Below are 19,973 nucleotides of genomic sequence, written 5' to 3'. Positions count from 1 at the left end.
TTGATTCATTACAGATCTATATATCCGAGGCTAATTGTTCTCAAATATCTTAATGCTGGCACCTCTTGTAAGAGTTTTTCTTTTTGTGGACAAACAGAACCATTAAAGTACTTTCTGGCTACTTCATAATTGTAATGTTGCTCCTGTTACAAATCATACTACAAATACCTGATATTCAATATATATCTGGATATCTGATATTCAATCTCTATGAATGGGTCATTAGACTGCGAACGGGATGGGGAGTTACAATTTGAGTACCACGGCTGCAGGCCATGCCTGGCAGCATACCAGGTGGACTGCTGCTTACAGATCTTCTCTTACATCAGTTCTCCCAGACCCTATCCCACTTTCTCAATCCCACCACTGTAGCATACCACCTGTCGGAGTTTTCATTGCTCATACTTCCGTGGACCACAGGCATCTTCCCCTTCTATCCTCCCTCCTCCTACTCCATGCACTGTTCCAGACCCCAAGCCACCTTTCCCAGAAGTGCTGGTCTTTCCATTGTAACAGAAATCTAAAGGCAGACCCACATCTCTCTCTTTGCTTTCTCACTTAAAATTTCCCTGTTTTCAAATTTTATATGCCCCAGTACAGGGGAATGCTAGGGACAAAAAAATGGGAATGGGTGGGTAGGGAAGAGTGGGGGAGGGTATGGGGGACTTTTGGGATAGCATTGGAAATGTAATTGAGGAAAATATGTAATAAAAAATTAAAAAAAATTCCCTGTTTTCTTTCTCAGATGTATAGCAGGAAAATCTGCTGTGCTTCCTCTTTCCTGTAAAGTGCCAACCCAGGAGGATCACAAAAACTTCTTCCCTAGTCTTCCTTTCCCAAACATAGCCCATCATCTCAACTTCCAAAGGCAGCAGGCATTCACTAAGAACACAGCAAAAGAACAGGGCAGAGAAACACTTATGGAATTATTCCCTCCACCATGCCAACTTCAATCATCTAGGTTCTATGGTAGAGCTATATTATAACAATAGCTGTACTCTTCCTTTCTGCCTGACTACATCTCTTGTGATTCCCACAGACAATTCCTTTGTAACCTCCCTCCCCCTAACTCCTTACTGTATTCCAGCCCCTAACTCCAAAATGCACTCACTGAAAACTCACTGACCATTCCTGTATGTGAAGCATGGAATATGTCTACAGATCTTCCCCTCTCCTTTACTTCCTGTAGAATACCTACCAGTCCAATTCCCAGGTCTATAGCAATCCTTCTATTCTAGGGTGACATCTTTTTCTTCCTTCCTTCCTTCCTTCCTTTCTTTCTTTCTTTCTTTCTTTCTTTCTTTCTTTCTTTCTTTCTTTCTTTCTTTCTTTCTTTCTTTCTTTCTTTCTTCCTTCCTTCCTTCCTTCCTTCCTTCCTTCCTTCCTTTCTTTCTTTCTTTCTTTCTTTCTTTCTTTCTTTCTTCCTTTCTTTCTTCCTTTCTTCCTTTCTTCCTTTCTTCCTTTCTTCCTTTCTTCCTTTCTTCCTTTCTTCCTTCCTTCCTTCCTTCCTTTCTTCCTTTCTTTCTTTCTTTCTTTCTTTCTTTCTTTCTTTCTTTCTTTCTTTCTTTCTTCCTTTCTTCCTTTCTTCCTTTCTTCCTCACTTCCTCTCTTCCTCTCTTCCTCTCTTCCTCTCTTCCTCTCTTCCTCTCTTCCTCTCTTCCTCTCTTCCTCTCTTCCTCTCTTCCTCTCTCTCTCTCTCTCTCTCTCTCTCTCTCTCTCTCTCTCTCTCTCTCTCTCTCTCTCTCCCTCCCTCCCTCCCTCCCTTCCTTCCTTCCATCAGGAAAACGAAAATGACTCTGAGACTCCTTCTCAAACCTTTCAGAGTGGCTAAGGTCAAAAATACAAGTGAGAGCTCATGCAGGTAAGGCTGTGGAGCAAATACACTCCCCCATTGCTAGTGGAAATGCTAACGTGTACAGTCACTCTGGAAATCAATATGGTGGTTCCTCAGATAACTGGGAATCTATCTACCTCAAGACCCAGCTTTCCCACTCCTGGGCATATATCCAAAGGACTTTTCATCCTAACTCAAATTTGCTTAAATATGTTTGTAGCAGCTTTAATCATAATATGCAGAAACTGGAAACCTACATGACCCTTAAGAGAAGGATGGATGAAGAAAATTGGCATATTTACACAATAGAGCATTACTAGGTTGACATAAAAAAAAAGACATACTGAATTTTGCAAGCAAATGGATGAAAATAAGTTTTTTCCTTAGTGAAGTAATCCAGTCCCAGAAATTCACACATGGAATCAAATCACTTGAAAGTGGATATTAGGTTTTTTTTAATTGGGTATTTATTTCATTTACATTTCCAATGCTATCCCAAAAGTCCCACACACACTCCCCCACCCACTCCCCAACCCACCCACTCCCACTCTTTGGCCCTGTCCTTCCCCTGTACTGAGGCATATAAAGTTTGCAAGACCAATGGGCCTCTCTTTCAACTGATGGCCGACTAGGTCATCTTCTGATTCATATGCAGCTAGAGACACGAGCTCTGGTGGTGTACTGGTTAGTTCATATTATTGTTCCACCTATAGGGCTGCAGATTCCCCCAGCTCCTTGGGTACTTTCTCTAGCTCCTCCACTGGGGGCCCTGTGTTCCATCCAATAGCTGACTGTGAGTGTCCACCTCTGTGTTTGCCAGGCACTGGCACTGCCTCACAAGAGACAGCTATATCAGGGTCCTTTCAGCAAAATCTTGCTGTCATATGCAATAGTGTCTGTGTTTGGTGGCTGAGTATGAAATGGATCCCCAGGTGGGGCAGTCTCTGCATGGTCCAGTCGATTCTCGATCTTACAGCACAAGCCATTGATATTCTGTTCAGGAATTTTCCCTCTGTGCCCATATCTTCGAGGCTTTTCCCCACTTTCTCCTCTATAAATTTCAGTCTCTGGTTTTATGTGGATGTCTTTGGTCCACTTATAGTTGAGCTTTGTACAAGGAGATAAGAATGGATTGATTTGCATTCTTCTACCTGATAACCACCAGTTGTGCCAGCACCATTTGTTGAAAATGCTGTCTTTTTTCCACTGGATGTTTTAGCTCTCTTGTCAAAGATCAAGTGACCATAGATGTATGGGTTCATTTCTGGGTCTTCAATTCTATTCCATTTATCTTCCGGTCTTTCGCTGTACCAGTACCATTCAGTTTTAATCACAATTGCTCTGTAGTACAGCTGGGGTTCAGGCATGGTGATCCCCCAGAGGTTCTTTTATTGTTGGGAATAGTTTTTGCTATACTAGATTTTTTGTTATTTTAGATGAATTTGCAAATTGCCCTTTCTAACTCAGTGAAGAATTGAGTTGGAATTTTGATGGGGATTTCATTGAATCTATAGATTGCTTTCAGCAGGATAGTCATTTTGACTATATTAATCCTGCCAATCCATGAGCATGGTAGATCTTTCCATCTTCTGAGATCTTCTGCAATTACTTTCTTCAGAGACTTGAAGATCTTGTCATACAGATCTTTCACTTCCTTGGTTAGAGTCACACCAAACTATTTTATATATTTTTTGTGACTATTGTGAAGGGTTTTGTTTCCCTAATTTCTTTCTCATCCTGTTTGTCCTTTGTGTAGAGAAAGGTCACATATTTGTTTGAGTTAATTTTATACCCAGTACTGCACTAAAGCTGTTTATCAGGTTTAGCAGTTCTCTGGTAGAATTTTTTTTTTGAATTATTTTTTTTATTAGGTATTGTCCTCATTTACATTTCCAATGCTATCCAAAAAGTCCCCAATACACTCCCCCCCCACTCCCCTACTCACCAACTCCCACATTTTGGCCCTGGCATTCCCCTGTACTGGGGCATATAAAGTTTGCAAGTCCAATGGGCCTCTCTTTCAGGTGATGGCCTACTAGGCCATCTTTTTTTTTTCTTTTTTTTTTAATAGGTATTTTCCTCAATTACATTTCCAATGCTATCCAAAAAGTTCCCAATACACTCCCCCCCACCCCAGTTCCCCACCCACCCACCCCCACCCCTTGGCCCTGGCATTCCCCTGTACTGGGGCATATAAAGTTGGCAAGTCCAATGGGCCTCTCTTTCCAGTGATGGCAGCTAGAGACAAGAGCTCTGGGGTACTGGTTAGTTCCTAATAAAGATCCACCTATGGGGTTGCAGTTCCCTTTAGCTCCTTGGGTACTTTCTCTAGCTCATCCATTAGGGGCCCTGTGATCCATCCAATAGCTGACTGTGAGCATCCACTTCTGTGTTTGCTAGGCCCTGCATTGTCTCACAAGAGACAGCAATATGTGGGACCTTTCAGCAAAATCTTGCTAGTGTATGCAATGGTGTCAGCGTTTGGAAGCTGATTATGGGATGGATCCCTGGATATGGCAGTCTTTAGATGGTCCATCCTTTCTTCACAGCTCCAAACTTTATCTCTGTAACTCTTTCCATGGGTGTTTTGTTCCCAGCTTCAAGAAGGGGCACAGTGTCCACACTTTGGTCTTCGATCTTCTTGAGTTTCATGCGTTTAACAAATAATATCTTATAACTTGGGTATCCTAAGTTTTTGGGCTAATATCCACTTATCAGTGAGTACATATTGTGTGAGTTCCTTTGTGAATATGTTACCTCACTCAGGATGATGCCCTCCAGTTCCATCCATTTGCCTAGGAATTTCATAAATTCATTCCTTTTAATAGCTGAGTAGTACTCCATTGTGTAAATGTACCACATTTTCTGTATCCATTCCTCTGTTGAGGGGCACCTGGGTTCTTTCCAGCTTCTGGCTATTATAAATAAGGCTGCTATGAACACAGTGGAGCATGTGTCCTTCATACCAGTTGGAACATCTTCTGGATATATGCCCAGGAGAGGTATTGCTGGATTCTCTGGTAGTATTATGTCCAATTTCCTGAGGAACAGTCAAACTGATTTCCAGAGTGGTTGTACAAGCTTGCAATCCCACCAACAATGGAGGAGTGTTCCTCTTTCTCCACATCCTCGCCAGCATCTGCTGTCACCTGAATTTTTGATCTTAGCCATTCTGACTGGTGTGAGGTGGAATCTCAGGGTTGTTTTGATTTGCATTTCCCTGATGATTAAGGATGTTGAACATTTTTTCAGATACTTCTCTGCCATTCAGTATTCCTCAGGTGAGAATTCTTTTTTTCAGTTCTGAGCCCCATTTTTTTAATGGGGTTATTTGATTTTCTGGAGTCCAACTTCTTGAGTTCTTTATATATATTGGATATTAATCCCCTATCTGATTTAGGGTAGGTAAAGATCCTTTCCCAATCTTTTGGTGGTCTTTTTGTCTTATTGACGGTGTCTTTTGCCTTGCAGAAGCCTGCATCTTTATGAGGTCTCATTTATCGATTCCTGATCTTACAGCACAAGCGTTTTCTGTTCTATTCAGGAATTTTTCCCCTGTACCCATATCTTCGAGGCTTTTCCCTACTTTATCCTCTATAAGTTTCAGTGTCTCTGGTTTTATGTGGAGTTCCTTAATCTACTTAGATTTGACCTTAGTACAAGGAGATAGGAATGGATCAATTTGCATTCTTCTACATGATAACCGCCAGTTGTGCCAGCACCATTTGTTGAAAATGCTGTCTTTTTTCCACTGGACGGTTTTAGCTCCCTTGTCAAAGATCAAGTGACCATACGTGTGTGGGTTCATCTCAGGGTCTTCAATTCTGTTCCATTGGTCTACTTGTCTGTCGTTATACCAGTACCATGCAGTTTTTATCACAATTGCTCTGTAGTACAGCTTTAGGTCCAGCATGGTGATTCCACCAGAGGTTCTTTTATCCTTGAGAAGAGTTTTTGCTATCCTAGGTTTTTTGTTATTCCAGATGAATTTGCAGATTGCCCTTTCTAATTCGTTGAAGAATTGAGTTGGAATTCTGATGGGGATTGCATTGAATCTGTAGATTGCTTTTGGTAAGATAGCCATTTTTACAATGTTGATCCTGCCAATCCATGAGCATGGGAGGTCTTTCCATCTTCTGAGATCTTCTTTAATTACTTTCTTCAGAGACTTGAATTTCTTGTCATACAGACCTTTGACTTCCTTTGTTAGAGTCACGCCAAGGTATTTTATATTTTTTGTGACTATTGAGAAGGGTGTTGTTGCCTTAATTTCCTTCTCAGCCTGTTTATCCTTTGTGTACAGAATGGCCATTTACTTGCTTGAGTTCATTTTACATCCAGCTACTTCATTGAAGCTTTTTATCAGGCTTAGGAGTTCTCTGGTGGAATTTTTAGGGTCACTTATGTATACTATCATATCATCTGCAACGAGTGATATTTTGACTTCTTCTTTTCCAATTTGCATCCCCTTGATCTTCTTTTGTTGTCTAATTGCTCTGGCTAGGACTTCAAGTACAATTTTGAATAGGTAGGGAGAGAGTGGACAGCCTTGTCTAGTCCCTGATTTTAGTGGGATTTCTTCTGCTTCTCACCATTTACTTTGATGTTGGCTACTGGTTTGCTGTAGATTGCTTTTATCATGGTTATGGGCCTTGAATTCCTGATCTTTCCAAGACTTTTATCATGAAGGGGTGTTGGATTTTGTCAAAGTTTTCTCAGCATCTAAGGAGATGATCATGTGGTTTTTGTCTTTGAGTTTGTTTATATACTGATTACATTGATGGATTTCCGTATATTGAACCATCCTTGCATCCCTGGGATGAAACCTACTTGGTCAGGATGGATGATTGTTTTGATGTGTCTTGGATTTGGTTAGCGAGAAGTTTATTGAGGATTTTTGCATTGATATTCATAAGGTAAATTGGTCTGAAGTTCTCTATTTTGTTGGGACTTTTTGTGGTTTAGGTATCAAAGTAATTGTGGCTTCATAGAATGCGTTGGGTAGAGTAACTTCTGTTTCTATTTTATGGAATAGTTTGCTAAGAGCTGGGATTAAATCTTCTTTGAAGGTCTGATAGAACTCTGCACTAAACCCATCTGGTCCTGGGCTTTTTTTGGTTGGGAGACTATTAATGACTGCTTCTATTTCTTTAGGGGATATGGAACTGTTTAGATCGTTCACCTGATCTTGATTTAACTTTGGTACCTTGTATCTGTCTAGAAACTTGTCCATTTCATCCAGGTTCTCCAGTTTTGTTGAGTATAGCCTTTGTAGAAGGATCTTATGGTGTTTTGGATTTCTTCAGGATCTGTTGTTATGTCTCCCTTTTAATTTCTGATTTTGTTAATTAGAATAATTTCCCTATGCCCTCTAGTGTGTCTGGCTAAGGGTTTATCTATCTTGTTGATTTTCTCAAAGAACCAGCTCCTCGATTGGTTGATTGTTTGAATAGTTCTTCTTGTTTCCACTTGGTTGATTTCAACCCTGAGTTTGATTATTTCCTGCTGTCTACTCCTCTTGGGTGAATTTGCTTCCTTTCGTTCTAGAGCTTCTAGGTGTGTTGTTAAGATGCTAATGTGTGCTCTCTCTAGTTTCTTTTTGGAGGAACTCAGAGCTATGAGTTTTCCTCTTAGAAATGCTTTCATTGCATCCCATATGTTTGGGTATGTTGTGGCTTCATTTTCATTGTACTCTAAAAAGTCCTTAATTTCTTTTTTTATTCCTTCCTTGACCAAGGTATCATTGAGAAGAGTGTTGTTTAGTTTCCACGTGTGTGTTGGCTTTCTATTATTTATTTTGTTATTGAAGATCAGCCTCAGTCCATGGTAGTCTGATAGGATTCATGGGACAATTTCAATATTTTTGTGTATGTTGAGGATTGTTTTGTGACCAATTATTGGTCAATTTTGGAGAAGGTACCATGTGGTGCTGAGAAGAAAGTATATCCTTTTGTTTTAGGATAAAATGTTCTGTAGATATCTGTCAGATCCATTTATTTCATAACTTCTGTTAGTTTCACTGTGTCCATGTTTAGTTTCTGCTTCCATGATCTGTCCATTGGTGAAAGTGGTGTGTTGAAGTCTCCCACTATTATTGTGTGAGGTGCAATGTGTGCTTTGAGCTTTACTAAAGTATCTTTAGTGAATGTGGCTGCCCTTGTATTTGGAGCATAGATATTCAGAATTGATAGCTCCTCTTGGAGGATTTTACCTTTGATGAGTATGAAGTGCCCTTCCTTGTCTTTTTTGATGACTTTGTGTTGGAAGTCGATTTTATTAGATATTAGAATGGCTACTCCAGCTTGTTTCTTCATACCATTTGTTTGGAAAATTGTATTCCAGCCTTTCATTCTGAGGTAGTGTCTATCTTTTTCTCTAAGATGAGTTTCCTGTAAGCAGCGAAATGGTGGGTTCTGTTTGTGTAGCCAGTCTGTTAGTCTATGTCTTTTTATTGGGGAGTTGAGTCCATTGATATTAAGAGATATTAGGGAGAAGTAATTGTTGCTTCTTTTTATTTTTGTTGTTAGAGTTGGTGTTCTGTTCTTGTGGCTGTCTTCTTTTATATTTGTTGAGGGATTACCTTCTTGCTTTTTCTAGGACGTGGTTTCTGTCCTTGTATTGGTTTTTTTCTGTTATTATCCTTTGAAGGGCTGGATTCGTGGAAAGATTATGTGTGAATTTGGTTTTGTCGTGGAATATTTTGGTTTCTCCATCTATGTTAATTGAGAGTTTGGCTGGGTATAGTAGCCTGGGCTGGAATTAGTGTTCTTTTAGTGTCTGTATAACATCTGTCCAAGCCCTTCTGGCTTTCATAGTCTCTGGTGAAAAATCTGGTGTAATTTTGATAGGCTTGCCTTTATATGTTACTTGACCTTTTTCCCTCACTGCTTTTACTATTCTATCGTTATTTAGTGCATTTGTTGTTCTGATTATTATGTGTTGGGAGGAATTTCTTTTCTGGTCCAGTCTATTTGGAGTTCTGTAGGCTTCTTGTATGTTCATGGACATCTCTTTCTTTAGGTTTGGGAAGTTTTCTTCTATAATTTTGTTGAAGATATTTGCCTGTTTTTTGAGTTGATAATCTTCATTCTCAACTACTCCTATTATCCCTAAGTTTGGTCTTCTCATTGTGTCCTGGATTTTCTGAATGTTTTGAGTTAGGATCTTTTTGGATTTTTTATTTTCTTTGATTGTTGTGCCGATGTTCTCTATGGAGTCTTCTGCACCTGAGATTCTCTCTTCCATCTCTTGTATTCTTTTGCTGATGCTCGCATCTATGGTTCCAGATTTTTTTCCTAGGGTTTTTATCTCCAGCGTTGCCTCAATTTGGGTTTTCTTTATTGCATCTACTTCCCTTTTTAGGTCTTGTATGGTTTTATTCAATTATATCACCTGTTTGGTCTGGTTTACCTGCAATTCTTTAAGGGATTTTTGTGCTTCCTCTTTAATGTCTTCTACCTATTTAGCAGTGTTCTCCTGCAATTCTTTAAGGGATTTTTGTGCTTCTTCTTTAATTTCTTCTACCTGTTTAGCAGTGTTCTCCTGCAATTCTTTAAGGATTTTTGTGCCTCCTCTTTAATGTCTTCTACCTGTTTAGCAGTGTTCTCCTGTATTTCTTTAAGTGTGTTGTTAAAGTCCTTCTTAATGTCCTCTACCATCATCATGAGATATGCTTTTAGATCCGGGTCTACCTTTTCTGGTGTGTTGGGGTGCCCTGGACTGGGTGAACTGGGAGTGCTGGGTTCTGATGATGGTGAGTGGTCTTGGTTTCTGTTAGTAAGATTATTACATTTACCTTTCGCCATCTGGTAATCTCTGGAGTTAGTTGTTATAGTTGTCTCTGTTTAGAGATTGGAGCAGAGGCTGTGTTCCACTCACCAGAAGTCTTAAGATCCCTTGGGGGGTGTCCTGGGTAGCTGGTGGGTGTCAGCCTTCTCTGCACCCTAGCTACTCCGGTGCTGGTGGGACCGAAAGGGGCTTGTGCCCCTACTGAGGCCGGTTTTCTGTTTCCCTAACTAATGCAGTCTCAGGTCCCAAGTGATTGGATTGGAGCAGAGTCTGTGATCCACTCGCCAGAAGTCTTAAGATCCCTTGGCGGGTGTCCTGGGTAGCTGGTGGGTGTTAGCCAACACTGAGCCCTAGCTACCCCGGTGCTGGTCGAACTGGAGGGCTCTGGTAGAATTTTTAGGGTCACTTATATATACTATCATATCATCTGCAAAAAGTGATATTTTGACTTCTTCCTTTCCAATTTGTATCCCCTTGATCTCCTTTTGTTCAGTTTCCACACCAGTCAGAATGGCTAAGATCAATAATTCAGGTGACAGCAGATGCTGGCAAGGATGTGGAGAAAGAGGAACACTCCTCCATTGCTGATGGGATTGCAAGCTTGTACAACCACTCTGGAAATCAGTTTGGTGGTTCCTCAGAAAATTGGACATAATACTACTGGAAGATCCAGCAATACCACTCCTGGGTATATACCCAGGAGATGCTCCAAAATGTAATAAGGACATATTCTCCACTATGTTCATAGCAGCCTTATGTATAATAGACAGAAACATGAAACAACCCAGATGTCCCTCAACAGAGGAATGGATACAGAAAATGTGGTACATATACACAATGGAGTACTACTGACCTATTAAAAAAATGAAGTTATGAAATTCTTAGGCAAATGGATGGATCTGGAGAATAACATCCTGAGTGAGGTAACCCAATCACAAAAGAACACATATAATATGCACTCAGTGATAAGTTGATATTAGTCCAGAAACTTAGAATACCCAAGATACAATATGCAAAACTCATGAAACTCAAGAAGAACGAAGACGAAAGTGTGGATAATGTGTTTCTTCTTAGAAGGGGGAACCATGTAACACCCATGGAAAGAGTTACAGAGACAAAGTTCGGAGCAGACACCGGAGGAAGGTCCATCCAGAGATTGCCCCACCCAGAGATTCATCTCACAAACAACCACCAAACTCAGACACTATTGCATATACCAACAAGATTTGCTGACAAGACCCTGATATAGATGCCTCCTGTGAGGGTATGCAGGTGCCTGGCAAATATGGAAGTGGATGTTCACAGTCATCTAATGGATGGAACATAGGGTCCCCAATGAAGGAGCTAGAGAAAGTACCCAAGAAGCTGAAGGGGTCTGCAACCCTATAGGAGGAACCACAATATGAACTAACCAGTACCCCTAGAGCTCCTGTCTTTAACTGCATCTGTAGCAGAGGATGGCCTAGTCAGCAATCAATGGGAGGAGAGGCCCTTCATCTTGCGAAGATTCTATACCCCAGTATAGGGGAATGCCAAGGCCAGGTAGTGGGAGTGGATGGGTTTGGGAGCAGGAGAAGGGAGAGAGTATAGGGAATTTTCAGAGAGGAAACTATGAAAAGGGCTAGTGTTTGAAATGTAAATGAAGAGAACATGTAATAAAAAAAAAGCTCTATACATTAAAAAAAAAGTGTGACCTTGTGAGTCTCTGGACTTTCTGTGTCTGTTATTTCATCTCACATTTAATTTCTCTGTAGGTGGATTTGTATATTCTGTTTACTTTTGTTAGTTTGGAATAGGAGTTATTGTTTTTTTGGATTTTCTGAAAGAACCAAGCGTTATTTCATTAATTCCTTGTATGGAAATGTTAAATTCCTCATTTCCTAAATTCCCTGAGTATTTGTTTTCTTTATGGATTCTACTTCCATTTTCACACATTAAACAATTTGACTCATTTCCTTCCACTCTTTACTTTGTTTTTGTCGATTTCTTTAATGGATCTCTTTCTTTCCTTACACTGTTTATATATGCATTCATGGATTGGTTTAAGGGATTTCTTCATTCTCTCCTTAATGACCTCTATCACCTTCATACAGATTGTTTTAAGGTTTTTGCATGTGCTTCAGGCATGTTGGAATGTTCAGGGACTGCTGTGCTAGGATAGCTGGGCTGCAGTGTAGACATAATGGCCTGGCTGTTACTGACAGTGTTGTTTATGCTAGAATCTAAGATTCTGGGGTTGCAATGGTTAAAGATTTAGATCCTAATTTCTACATTTTTCTGTGTTGGGTAGAAGTTCTCATCCTTGTCTTGTGTTCCCTCTCTAGATTTTTGAAGAGTGTGATTGATATATGTTGTCGATGTTTAGGATTCATGGCTGTGAAGGGACATCATTATCAAAGCAACTCATATAAAGGCAAACATTTATTTGGTGCTGGCTCGCCATTTTGGAGTTTCAGTCTATTATCATCATGGTGGGAAGCATGTCATGATGCAGGCTGGCTTGCTGCTAGAAGTGCTAACATCTCTACATCTTGATCAAAAGGTGACTCTAATCTAGACCCAAGCTGCCCACTGTTGGTGCTTGCTGGAACTGGAACATGCTTCTTTGGTTCTATTTCAGGTTCACTGCCTAGGCTTGGCTGTCTTAGAACTAGTTCTGTAAGCTGACATTGAACTCAGATCTGCATGGCTCTGTTTCCTGAATGCTGGGATTAAAGGCCTGTACTACTAGGTCTGGACATAATCCTCTGTTTACATTTTTACAATATCTTCATAAATTCTGGATTGTAGTTCAATCCAGATACAGTCAAGTTAACCGTTGAGAATAGCCATCACCACCGTCAGGCAGGAACTTTTCTTTGGACCTAATACTTTTGGCCACTGGTGGTTCAATGTTTCTACGTAGAGGGAGCTGGCACTTAGGAATGGGGATAGTTTAAAAGTCTGAAATTGTTCACAGGAGGGAGGAGATTGCACCACAACCTGCTTATTTTGTCTCCTTGAAATTTGGGGAGACAGTGAAAAGTGGTCACCCCAGGATTGCTATAGAGTTGAGGATTAGACTGGAAGGTGTGTTTCTACAAGAAGTGAAGGAGAGGGAAACATCTACAGGCAGTTTCCATGCTTCCCTGTCAGGATTGGTCAGTGAGTTTTCAGTGAGTGAATACTAGAGTTAGCACCTAGCATACAGCAAGAAGTTAGGGGAGGGAGGGGGAGCTTAAGGAGGAATTGTTGAGCTTGATCTACATAAAGAGATCCTGGACAGCCAGAGAAAAGCTGTCACTAATCCAAACATCACCCCAACAAAACCAAACAATACATCCCCCAACGCCAAAAAAGAAACAAAAAAAGAAACAAACAAACAAAAAAAACCTCTCCATTCTCCAGGTTAGAATTCTGGAAGGAGTTCTGAGAAACATTGTTGATTCAGTGAAAAGAACAGGAATTTGGGATGGAATTCATAAAACACTGGGAATTTAGCTGAGGGGAGAAAGTCCTTCATGTGTCATCAAATCTGGTGACTTGTGCAATTTGGTCATCTGTAGTGCAGGGGTGAGTGACTCAGTTGCCCACAGCTATGATGGGTGTTTGTGTTTCCTTTGTCTAGAACTATGCTCCTTACATGTTAGTATTTTCAGTGAGAACCGTAGTGAATACATTAAGTATTTGGTACTTTCTTACTCATAAGTTGCTGCTGTGTGTTTTCGAAATATCCAACTCTTCAAAGTTTCCCTTTCCATTAACCAAAATGGCTTTGAAGACAAAGATGGCAGCAGAGGGGGTGGGTGGGTAGGGGAGGGCGAGATCATGTTAAAATTAAGCTTGCCCTCATCTCTGCTTGTGACTTCCTCAGTGTCAAGAATATGATATCCCCAGACTACTGCATAGGAGAAGGCAGAGGAGGGCCCTTGAAAAGGATCCACATTTCGGTGGCAGTGCACCTGGTAGGTTTCAGTCAGAGTTACTATGGCGGCCAATGCTGTCAAGGTTGGAAAATTTCTCGCCTCTTGCCTCACTGGCTGCACTGTGGAGGAGGCTGCGGTGGATCACAGCCCTGGCCTCCAAGCTTCTCCTTCCTCTTCTGAGTCAGCCTCCCTTCCCCTTCCCCACACCTTAGTCCTCCAGGAGCTGCCAGTCCATGAGATGAAACCATTGGGAGGATGCTCCTAAGGGGAGGTGGCCCAAGTCCTGAGCAGCAGAGCCCAGAAATGCAAAGAACCAAATTTGGGCAGGCCTGGGCAGCCAAGCCTCATTTGTGTAGGTCCTTCCTCTCTCCACACTGTTCTGCAGAGCCAGGTCCCCCGCAATGGTCTCAGGGATACTTGCCAGGTACCCAGGACTTAAGACTCAGAGGCCGCCCATGCCTGGGCAGCACTCCCATGCCCACTGCCCTGATCACACACAGCCTGGGCTCACACTAGGCCTGGGACCCCTACCATTCCCTGGCGGCCTTGGCCCAACTGGGCAATGGAGCCAGGCCTACTGACCCTCTAACCCTCATCCTCTGTCCCTGCACCACTTCTCACCCCCAAGACCCCTGAGGCCCCGCCATGGCTGCCCTGAGGTCCTCTGCTTTTCTTCCTTGGGCCCTGAAGTACCTTCCTGGTTGATCAGAGTCAACCTTCTTCATACTTCAGTGCTGCACCTTTTCTGCTATGGAAGGGGAGATGCAAAGAAGCTGAGGGTTGTCAAACAAAACACAAGACTGATGTGTGACTTAACTACTGGGAAGCCTCCAGTCCCCAAACTCTCTTCCAGGAGTGTTTTTTTGGCTGAAGGACATTTTTTTGGTCAAGGAGCCAATGATTTTAAAGGAGGTATGGGGCTTGCACTGGCTTTTTCTTGCCCAACTGAAGAGTTGTTGATGTGCAGTTTGTTTTAATTAAAAATGTCCGGGGGGTGTTAGAGGCATGGGCTTTTGAAAAGCATTCTGAAGCTGGAGGAGCTATTCATTATCCTGGTCCAAACCCCCACACCCAGCCTGTTCTCAATGCAGTCAGCCTTGGGCTTCTGCACAGGCTGCCAGAACTCGAATCCGTTTCAGGAGCATCCTGTCTCCATGGACCAGCCCATCAAGATAAGCCGCTCAGTGGCACACTGTGCACCAGCACAGAATAATGCCACCTTTGATTGCAGAGTGCTGTCAAGGAACCATGCTCTCCTCTGGTTTAATCACAAGATGAGCAAGACAGGGTCCAGCTGTCCTGGAACTCATTCTCTACATCAGTCTGGCCTCAAACTCAGAGATTTACCTTCCTCTGCCTCCCGAGTGCTGGAATTAAAGGTCACCATGCTTGGCCTTGCTTTTAATTTTTAATCCAATTTAGCTTGTTTATAGTGACACTGTACTGTGCTAGTTTCTTATATTAAAGAAAAAAATAAAACTATCTTTTTAGTTTGTCAAGAATTCATACGTATGGAGAGTATTTTAAAGAATTCTTCTTTGAGCCTAAACCTCAGGTTTTGGTTGAAATACTGAATTAATTCCAACTCAAACGAAGTTACATAAGGCTAAGAGGACAATCTCCTGTTTTGTCTCCTGATTTTTCCCCCTCTTTCCAAGACTCGATTAACTCTATTTTTTTAAGAGAAGAATTTGTCTTCAAGAGTGCTGTTTTGAAATTAAATATACTTGAGCCTCTAGAGGAAGAAAGTAACAACAGTGTAGCTACTGAAATAAGGAATTACTAGATAAATGCTATCTTTTCTTTTAAATTGAATTGTTTGTGGGACTCACAGGTGGTGTAGGCACACAGAAAGGATGGCTACAGTTTGTTCTTAAACTATGGGTCCCCATCCCTTAGGCAGTCTGATGAGCCATTCATAGGGGGTACATATCACATATCCTGTATATCAGCTATTTACAATATAACTCATAACAGTAGCATCACTACATTTATGAAGTAGCCACAAAATGTTTCTGGTTGACAACAACATGCAGAACTGTATTAAGGGTCAGAGCATTGGGAAGATTGAGATTTAGTGGCCTAGGGAGTGTGAACCTGTAATGAACCAATCCCTTCTAATGTTTTCAAAACACATAAAAGATTTTTACATGTGAGAAACACAAATGCATCTCTCTCAGAAGGATTAGACTCCCTCCACTTTGGCCTACTCTTTCCAGTCACCTTAAGAGCATGATGGTAGATTTCTCATTTGTCAACACTAAATGCCAAGAAAAAGTTAGAGGGCTTCCAATACTGGTAGGACAGTGAGAGGTCTGCATAAACATCCAGAGCTGAGGAGGACTTATTGAACTACATGTGACTTCTCTGAACATAAACATCTCTAGAATCCACCAACTGTTTTCAAAAGTTTTATTCATATTATATTCTATTTGGCTAAGATTTTGTCTACAGAGCTCTTTGTCTCAATGGAGACATGAGCAGGGCCTCAGATCCTCTGGATCACAAGTTAGAGGTGGCTGAAAAACTCTCCTGCATGCTGACAACTTAACCAGAGTTCTCTGAGTGAGCTTTAACGGTTTCTACAGCTGAGTTCCCATAAACTGAATCATTAATAAAAGTCTTCATTGTCTTTTCCTTCTCCAAAGAGTTAACATTCGTGTTTGATTTGTCCTTTGTTCTGGGCCCCAGTTATCTGTTCTACATAGTCCAAATGCAGACAGGTTTCTCTGAAGAAACTCGGGTTTGTCTGTGCTTAGGGCCAGCACCTAAATTAATTCCCAGTTTTCAAGGCATCAGACAAAAATCATACTAGAACATTAACAGAGTAGATGTCAAGTAGACTGCCCAGACTCCATCCCTCACCCACCATTTTAACATATTACAGCTGTTTTAAATCCTGAGCCACCATGGTGCTTTTTCCTAGATTTACTATAAATGTTCCAGCAATACTGCACTCTAACCAGAAGTCGGTGGTAACAACACTGGTTATAGCTATTGGAAGGCAGATGTTGGTCATAGCTGTCCATCCCCAAACTCATTTTAGGTGTTTGAGTGAGGGCTCCACTAAACACTGTGCAGGAGCCAGGTTATGGAATGCTTCAGCCACCTAGTGGGGATGGGACTCCATCATTGACTTACACTCTGAGGTCTTAGAGACCAGAGAAGCATAAAAGGCAATGAAATATAGCGCCTCAGTCTTCAGCTTCTGTATTTTCTGGAGGTCATCCAGGATGAGAGTGTGTGCAGCATTTTCCACAGAGAGGTTCCTTAAGAGGGCCTCTTCACATATGACCTTCAAGCCCTCCAGACCATACCTGTCAGCAGCTGCCAGCAGATCACAGGCCATGGAGTGACTTTGGAGATTTGGCACCTTCCCAGTGTAAATGAAGCCCATCATCTCCTTGAAGACTTTGGGATCCAGGTCATTGATGTCAACATGGTTTGTTAGTCTCTCCTCCATTTCATGTTCAAACATGGCTCTGAAAACTGGAGAGCGAGCTGCTAGGATGGCCTTGTGAGCCCTGAATTCTTGGCCAGCTACAAACAGGCAGCAGTCTGTGAAGAGGGAATTCTCCCACAGCTCACCTAGGTCATCTGCCATCATGTGTCTTGGATCCGGGATTGCAGGTGTTATGTTCTCTCCAGGTGTGTTAAACAAGGCTCCCACTATGCTCACCTTGCAGCAGAGGGTAAGCTGGTCTTCAGGGAGGAGACTATGTGGATTGGAGAAGAGGAAATCTCATAGGATAAACTTTTTGAATCCCCTGTATTGGTTTTTCTGAAAGCTAAAGACATTAGTGCTGGACCTACTTTGATAATTCTTTCCTTGGGAATTTATGATCCAGAATTCATACTTTGCCCAAACTGGGCTCTTTTGACAGTGGAGTAACCCCAGGTAAACTGACAGGTAATCCTTGCTTTCTTCATCAATTCCGTTTGGGTGTACCCTCAAACCCCATTCCACTTTGTCAGTGGCCTCCAACGAGAATTTTGGGCTTGTAATTTTTTCCCTAATTCCATCCATGCAAAATGAAAAGTTGCTAATGGTCCACTTGTGGCAGATGCTGTCAACTCTGATCTGTGTGTATCCCCACCCTGTGGCTTCCATGTCCCTTGACATTTCTGCTGGAGGTAGTTTCGAGGATTAAGTTGATCTGTAAAGAAGAACTAGATGTTATTTTCCCTTCATCATATCAGATACAATTATAGATATATTTTAGATTTTAGTTTCAATTTCCCAAAAATTGCCCCATGTATTATGTTGGAAACATGTATTTTTTTCTCTAGGTTTCAATATTTTTTTATACAAGATAATATAGTCTATGGTGAGTTTTAAATCTCCCTCTCATGTACTCTGTCTCCCCCCTCTGTGTTTGTGTCTCACTTTGTCTCTGCCATTCTGTGACTTTGTGTGTTTACTGAATCTTAGGACTGTGGTAACTAGTTTTGGCTATTTGATCCACTTTTCTAAGAGTTTGAAATATTTTAAACATTCTCATTTAAATTGTGCTGTATTTCTCTTGCCATCTGGTTATCTGTGGTGTTAGTTGGTCTCGCTGGTTCTGATTGTGATTTGCCCTTCCTGCAAATCATCTAAACAGTCCCATAACCCCTAAAGAAATAGAAGCAGTCAGTAAAATTCTCCCAACCCCAAAATCCCAGGACCGGATTGGTTTAGTGAAGAATTCAATCAGACATTCAAAGAAGACCTAATACCAATACTCTTCAAACTAATCCACAAAATAGAAACAGAAGGAACACTACCCAATTCTGTCCATGAAGCCACAGTTATGCTGATACAGAAACCACACAAAGACACATCAAAGAAAGAGAACTTCAACCCAGGCATGGTGGCACTCACCTTTAATCCCAGCACTTGGGAGGCAGAGACAGGGTTTCTGAGTTAGAGGCCAGCCTGGTCTACAGAGTGAGTTCCAGGACAGCCAGAGCTACTAGAGAAACCCTGTCTTGAAAAACAAACAAACAAAAAAAAAAAAAAAAAAAGAAAAGAAAGAGCTTCAGAACAATTTCCGTCATGAGCATTGATGCAAAAATACTCAATAAAATTCTCACACATCGAATCTAAAGACACATCAAAATTATCATCCACCTCAATCAAGTAGGCTTCATCCCAGGGATGCAGGGATGGTTCAATATATGGAAATCCATCAACATAATTCTCTACATAAACAAACTCAAAGAATAAAAACCACATGATCATCTCATTAGATGCTGAGAATGCATTTGACAAAATTCAGTACCCCTTCATGGTGAAAGTCTTGGAAAGATCAGGAATTCAAGGCCCATACTTTAACATAGTAAAAGCAATATATAGTAAACCAGTAGCCTACATCAAACTAAATGGAGAAAAACTTGAAGAAACCTCACAAAAATCAGGGACGCTCACCCTACATATTCAATATATTACTTCAAATCCTAACTAGAGCAATTACACAACAAAAAGATACAAACTGAGAAGGAAGAAGTAGAAAAATATCACTATTTACAGCTGATATGATAGTATCCTTAAGCCATCCCAAACATCCCACCAGAGAACTCCTAAACCTGATAAACAACTTCAGAGGAGTGGATATGAAATTAACTCAAACAAATCAGTAGCCTTCCTCTACTCAAAGGACAAACCATTTCAGTGAGCCCAAGTAGCAAGGTGGAATGTGGTGCCCAATGAAGGATTTGGAGAAGAGAATGAAGGAGTTGAGGGGGTTTACAGGCCCATTTTCTGAGCAAAAGTTTCAACTGGCTAGATTCTCCCCAAGACTGAACTACCAACCAAAGAGTACGGGCAGAGGTCCAGCTAATATAACAGCTGCTAAAGCCAGTACTTACTTAGTCCACAAAGTTTGAAGTCTCAGGTGTTCTTCAGTATATACCAGAATCCTGAAGAAGTAGTTTCTAATGTCACTGAAGAAATGAGCTTGCTAGTGTGGTGAGAGCAAGCAGGCCAAGAGACAAATCTTCCTTCTTCCATGTGTTTATATAGGCCCCTATCAGAAGGTGTGACCCAGTTCAGGGTGTTTCTTCTAGTCTCAATTTCTGGATTAAAGGTGTGTGAATTCTTGTCTCAAGACTGAGATTAAAGGTGCGTGTTTTTCTACCCCATGGGTCTGTATTTGAACTGGATCTAACTACTTTATCTTAAGAAAAAAAAATTAAAAGCTATGCCCTTTAGTTTTGCATGTTATGTAAGTTCAGAGTATCCAGACAGGAAGAATGGCCATCACTAGTGTACTTTGATTACTGGGGTCACTCTTCCACAAATGAAGACATAATGTCAATCTCTGCACATCTGTTACTTTCCCTTGTGCTGGTCTTACACTGATTCCTGCCATAAACATGATTAAGGAAGGTGTTTTGTCCAGAAGTTATCAGCAGTCTGAGTGCTCACAAAATGGAGGGCATGTAGAAGAGCTTCTATATAGTGG

The 19,973-nt window shown here is 41.3% G+C and overlaps 1 pseudogene; it reads right to left on the bottom strand.

The window, feature by feature from the left end:
* Positions 1 to 16,636: 16,636 nt before the first annotated feature.
* Positions 16,637 to 17,650, bottom strand: LOC147005544 (TD and POZ domain-containing protein 5-like; annotated as a pseudogene).
* Positions 17,651 to 19,973: the final 2,323 nt, after the last annotated feature.

Source organism: Mus caroli, unplaced genomic scaffold (genome assembly GCF_978045245.1).
Source record: "Mus caroli unplaced genomic scaffold, Mus_caroli_1 scaffold_3, whole genome shotgun sequence".
NCBI lineage: Eukaryota > Metazoa > Chordata > Mammalia > Rodentia > Muridae > Mus > Mus caroli.
The sequence above is the reverse complement of the archived record's forward strand: the minus strand, read 5'-3'. Positions and strand labels throughout refer to the sequence as shown.